This window comes from Anabrus simplex, chromosome 11 (assembly GCF_040414725.1).
Source record: "Anabrus simplex isolate iqAnaSimp1 chromosome 11, ASM4041472v1, whole genome shotgun sequence".
NCBI classification, from domain to species: Eukaryota; Metazoa; Arthropoda; class Insecta; order Orthoptera; family Tettigoniidae; genus Anabrus; species Anabrus simplex.
The window spans coordinates 13,299,044-13,305,043 of record NC_090275.1 but is presented as its reverse complement, the minus strand read 5'-3'; the positions used below and the strand labels follow the sequence as shown (position 1 = coordinate 13,305,043).

General features: G+C 38.0%; 1 long non-coding RNA gene across 1 annotated transcript in view; it reads left to right on the top strand.

Moving 5' to 3' along the window:
- The first annotated feature begins 839 nt into the window (after positions 1-839).
- LOC136883274 (uncharacterized) overlaps positions 840-6,000 on the top strand; it is a 46,445-nt gene continuing 41,284 nt past the window's right edge. Inside the window, exon 1 of the long non-coding RNA XR_011018834.1 lies at positions 840-1,074. This is a non-coding gene — a long non-coding RNA (uncharacterized lncRNA). The remainder of the gene's footprint in view (positions 1,075-6,000) is intronic.

Here is a 6,000-nt window from a genome sequence, read left to right as displayed (position 1 = left end):
ATCTACCTATACATAGCAATTTCACTTACAACACAGCGAGTCGCCCTTCCCCTTTTAGCAGTGGTGGACAGCTTAAAACATCAAGTGAAAGGAAACAGTGACTCCATGCTGGTGACCTTGACCAAATTCAAATTCCTCTGAAAATGGCAGCATCAAACTGGCCCATGTCCAACGTGAACAAGAACCCACTCGGAGTCATGAAAAATTCAAGAAACGAGAAATTTTACGCAAAACATACATAATTTGTGGCTTTGTAACGTATGAGACGTTCATCTAGTTCACGTCTACCATGAATATTAAGTACGTGTAAATACCAAAACTCTGAACATGTGCTAACCTGTTAACGAATAATCACAGTCCTTACAGCATTATTGTAACTAAATTAACAACTTACTTACATAAGAGTTCAATCTGCAAGTTTCTATTCACTTCTGAACTCATTAACACTCTTCACATCACAACACAAACTGTAAAATGCCGACAACACATGGTGACTATACTTCATAAATGAAGCAACACACTTACAAAGTTGCAAGGAGAAGGTGACCAGAGCTAAGAGAAAATGGGAAGGTATCATAACGTACAAAAACGCCTGCAGATGGCAGCAAAGACTAGGAATCTCTGCCGTAATTTTTGGAATATTCTACGTTATAGTCTTCGCCCTACGTATAAAATACGCAGTTGTATGGATGATACGCAAATAGTCAATCGAATAGGAAAGAGTAAGTTATATGTTAAGTAGGCCGTCCTTGTTCCCAGCTTAACGAAGATTGACTTTCTCCCCTCCCCCAAAAAAGGAGAAGAAGAAGGATGGCAATATTGAAATGTAATGGGTTCACTAACCTATACTAGTATATTGTTATTATTTATTGGAGTCGTCTCATATTTATCTGCCATTCCTTACCGCATTTAATATAGTAAGGTAGGATTAAAGGGAGTCGCTAATATATCACATAATTCAAAATAAACTCCACGAGATTTTAGAGAAACAGTTCATAATGGAGTACGGCACGGCAGTTGATGTTGAAATACAGGTGATCTAAAAATGTAAATCCGAAACAATAAAATATGAAAGTAAGTTATATTTTTATTTCTGTCTGATTCATCAGAGTGCAGGAAGATTTTCAGTGAATCATTTAGTAGAGAGGAATTTATGATATCTAAGAATGTAGTCCCTTTTGTACATGCTTATTAATTAATATACCAACGTTCCCATAACTCAGTTACATTTCCGTCTGATGCATAAACGAATGACTGATGAAGACTTAGTAATTGCCAGTTACTGATTGTTGAGCAGGTAGGTGTAAATTGAAGTTCTCCTTAATAATTATTTCTTATCGAGAGCTGTGTCGTTTTGAGGATATGATAACGAGTTAGAGAAAGTGAATGAGATTGAAGGATGAAGGCCCGTGTGGCGATTATGGGCGCAGGGTTAAACTGGCATTCCTTCGTGGGCCACAACTAAGGTCCATGTCACCAGAAGCAAACGTGGATTTCACAACCCTAGGTAGTTTTCTAATTCTGTTCTTGATCATTCGCAACATTGGAGTGAATTTTCTGACTTCATTAAAAATCCATCAGCCAATTCCTCCCACTTACCCAGTTTAATTTACCATCATTAATTTCATCTTTATTAGGTCCGCTGCTGAAGTTGGCGAAGCTAATAATTGTTGATAGGGTGCCACTGACAATCCATTGAGACCTAAAAGACCTGGCTCATAAGCGCTCGTAAGGACATTCCATTACAAGTAATATATAACATGTTCAGCCCATATTGTCAACTTGACCTCTCACATGTCTGACTCAAACCATTCTTTTTCTACAATAGAATGATCTTCCAAACAGCTAATAAAGGTATCTTACTCTATATTTACGAAAATATCTTCGTCGACTTCGACCCCAATGGTAACCTGAATGAAATATCAGAGAATCTCAACATTCTTTCCGAAGAAATAATACTTTGTTTAAAGAAAGACCAATGAGATACAACCCTGCCATACTTCTCCCCCCCCCCCCCCCATCGCCATCCCCCTCGAGCTACTAAAGTCGTCCCCCCACTTGGCCGCTACCTTCAGCCAACAATAAACAACAATCCGTACACAGCACATAGCTTGTCTGCCAAGACACATAACGACCAGCAAAGAATGTAAGTACTCAGATTCTTTTTACCTTCGATCTATTTTATATTTACACAATTTCTCAATATCCTATTTTCATTCTAGATTACTCGACAATTGAAACCATACGACCAATGCCCGGCTTTTCAACTTATAACAGCTCCTTGTGTTAACAACCTAATTTTACAACACAATGTTTATTCTTCATTAAACCACTAATGGAACACATTTTATGAATAGCAGCTTAGAACCAAGACTGAACTTCTAGTCATGACTTTTCTTTTTTAACCTGTGTGTCAGCAAACGTAAGATTCTTTTATACTTGAACAATGATGAGATGTTTCTAATGGATTTCATGGCACCACTTGGTTGTCAAATGGCACACTAAGACCACATAAATTTGAGTCACTGTAGACATGTATATAACACCTTTTTTTGTTATGCTAACTTTATTATTTAACTTTCATTCTTCGTTAGGCTGAAGTTGTCCCCACGAGGGACAAAGCATGTACCTATAACTTCGCTTTAAGAATTAAAACTTTGTAAGTACTGTAAATGTAGCCTAGAACTTTTAATATTAATATCTTTAAACAACATTCCATTGTCTACATAGTCACTTGTGCGTATTAAAGAGCCTTCTCGGTGATTGATATAATCTGATGGTGTTCTTTCAAGAATAAAACTTATGATTCTATTTATAATTAAATTATACATTTTTTATTTTTCAGCAGAACCTAAGAATTAAAATAGCTATATCTTTTTTCAGGTATAATCTGTCATTAAACATGCCTCCCCCCTCCCCAGGTATTTTCTGATTTTATTAATCTTGCATTGCCTGGCCCCGCAGTGTAGGAGGCAACGCGTCCGCCTCTCGCCTGGCGACCCCGGGCTCGATTCCCGGCCGTGTCAGGGTTTTTTTTAGGTGTAATGATTAATATCACTGGCCTGGCGACTGGGTGTTTGTGACGTCCTTAATCTTCATTTCCTCACACACTACACTCCACACTACCGCCATTCCAATTACATGCAGGTTCATACAATATGGTGCCAGTAGGGGCAAAAGATCCACATGGGTCGACGCCCAGAACAAATAGCATTTAATAATTTAAAGAATCTTGCATTAGTTTCAACAGACTGTAAAACTGCACAAAAATAGAATACCTGGCTGTCGAATATTATCGTACATGTATAGGCCCTATAAATTGCATTGGTCGCTAAATGCAACGTGGTCTTGCAATTTTACTGGAACACTAGTGAGAGGATTCAGAGTATTGTTGTAAAATTTATTAAAGGGAAGAAGCATGTTCCATATAGGGGCTGTAGGGTAAGGTCACCAAAATTACATAATGTAAGCCCCATTCCACCAAGGCTTTTGTTGTAGTCCGCCAGAACGGAAGTTATTTACCATCGTGCATTTTAGAGTTTCGTAGTTATAATAAACCATTAAAAATTAAATTATTTGAATGGTTGATCATGTTGATTAGAAATGCTAGGTAGGACAACCAGTTGGCACATGCAACATTTCTCCTCTATAGTTGTGGCTACCAAATTAGCCGGGTCAGATAAATTACGCTTTTGCCAAGGTTATGTAGCAGTTGCTGAAGAAATATCTAATTGAACACATCATTTCAGAATGTGACGCAGTTTGTTCTCTCCCAAGCTCCTGATGTTACCTCCTACAGTGTTGCAAAACAAATTATACTACAAGCTTCAGGAAAGATGTGATTTCAGCGGTATAGCTATTTTCCTCTTAAACCAGTTAAAATGAAATCCATAAAATCATGTATTGAAGTTTTCAGTAATTGGCAATGTTTTTGTTTTTTGAGCCAATTAAGTGTTGTCTGCAGGAAAAATACAGAAAATCATCTAAAATTTATTATCTGAAACGTGTTTCCATGGGTCGTTGCGTTTTCCAGGTAAAAGGCCCGAAAAGTGGCCGTATAGCTGTTGCTAGCCAAGTTCATTCGGGTCACGGTGCCTGCACAGGACATGGTAAATGCTTTCGGATTGCGTACTAATACGTATCAAAATGGTTTACAGTATAACTTTACATACTTGAATACTATATATTGGACTGTGTAATACAGAAAAGAGTACTACTTTAAAGAATACGTGGACCTGGAGGAGACCGGCCTCGGCTAGACAGCACTGCTCGGTCAGCCTTGCCAATCCGTGCTAAGATGTAAGCGACTCTTAACCATCTGATGCTATAGATGTTGATTCCCATAGGGAACCTGAGATATTTATCCCGAATGAGTAAATTTATAATGTCCAATAACGGACCATCTATATTGGTATCTTAACCATCTGTCGCTTCCCATATGTGACAACAGCGCAGTTTTCCTAACCTGCGTAATTCAGTGGCCGTAAGTTTAGACACTTGCTGATTTCCTCTCGCAGAGCAAACAACTGAGCCATCGTTTGGCCATGGTTTACCTACGTCGGTGCTATGGGAGATGGCTAAAATATAAGCACCAGCGGCTCTCATTTTGGGAGCATGAGTTGGGGATCATAGGACCTCTAACTGAAGTTTGGAATTGCTTCCACTTACTCGTGTCAGGTTCCTTACTTTCGTCTTTCCTATCCCAATTGTCTTGATCCATTCTTGTTCTCTTCAGTCCCATCAGTATCAAGTTTTTGAGGTCTAGCTGGCCCCTTCTTTTCTTTTGTGCTGATACCAGTAGCGGCACATGTTTACAACATTTGGGAGTTCACTGCTTTGGAATTTCAAATTTATTGATACTTGATGTTTGTTAACATAAATTTAAATTAGCAATGTTGCTTGATTAGCAGCATGACGTTTCTTTGAAGGCACATGGCTGCAACACAAAGAAGTTACCAAAAAAATGAGAAATGAAAGAGAGCTGATGCAGTCTCATCTGATGTTGAAGAGGTTGCTGGTGTTGAAATAACTGCTTCAAGAACATGTTAGGCAGGCTACTGTTGTTTATAGTCTTGTCTTGTCGGACTTAGCTGTTTGCTTTTCATAAAACATTATTAATTAAAAGTATACATTAATTACATAAACTTAAGCAACATACACCTACTGATGCTATAGAAATCATAGGTACAAAAATATTCTGGTTTATTGCTGTTAATTATATAAAAATGCAAAAACATGAAATTAAATCCCTTCAAAACCTACCACAAACTGCAAATTGTAACCGCGTGCTTTGAGACTAAGTTCAGGTTATCCAAAATTACTCGAAGCTATGTTCTCAACCTCTCCTACTTGCTTTTCGTAGCCCCATGCCATCTGCCTAGAAATTGAACCTATTACATTATGTTTATCAGGATGTACGTAGAGCTAATTACAGGAATAGGCCAGAAGTTCCGCAAAAGCTGCGCTGTATTTGTCATCATATAGAGGTATGGTGGCAAAGCCTTTTTGTTAAATCTGTGTATGTTCGCTGTCTCAATATTTTTATTAATGTACAATAATTACGATTTGTTGGGTACATGGACGAGTAATGCAATCGTTACGATTTGACTACTTTTATTACATTTTAAGTTTACTTCTCCCAAAATTACCTAGACCTAACTCAAAAGATATCAAATGATTACAGGTGCTAATGATTTCACCTGTCATATTGATATAACATTTGAGAATATTTCTGAACTACAAAGCATGTACGTATCGTGCTAGTGTTGCGCAGGTCGGACGGAGGAAACTGTTCGCCTCTTTGCGTGACGTCATCCAAGCTACAGTGCGGCGTGTACATCACGAAGGTAGTGTTTCGGTAGATGGCTGAAATACAGAATTTTTGTAAGACTAGGGACAATTGTTGGTTTTATTAACATCCACAAGTAGTGTAGGCACAAATGTCATTTGTGAGCTAATGTAAAGCAAGGAAAATATGACAAAAGACCACGAGAAATAAAG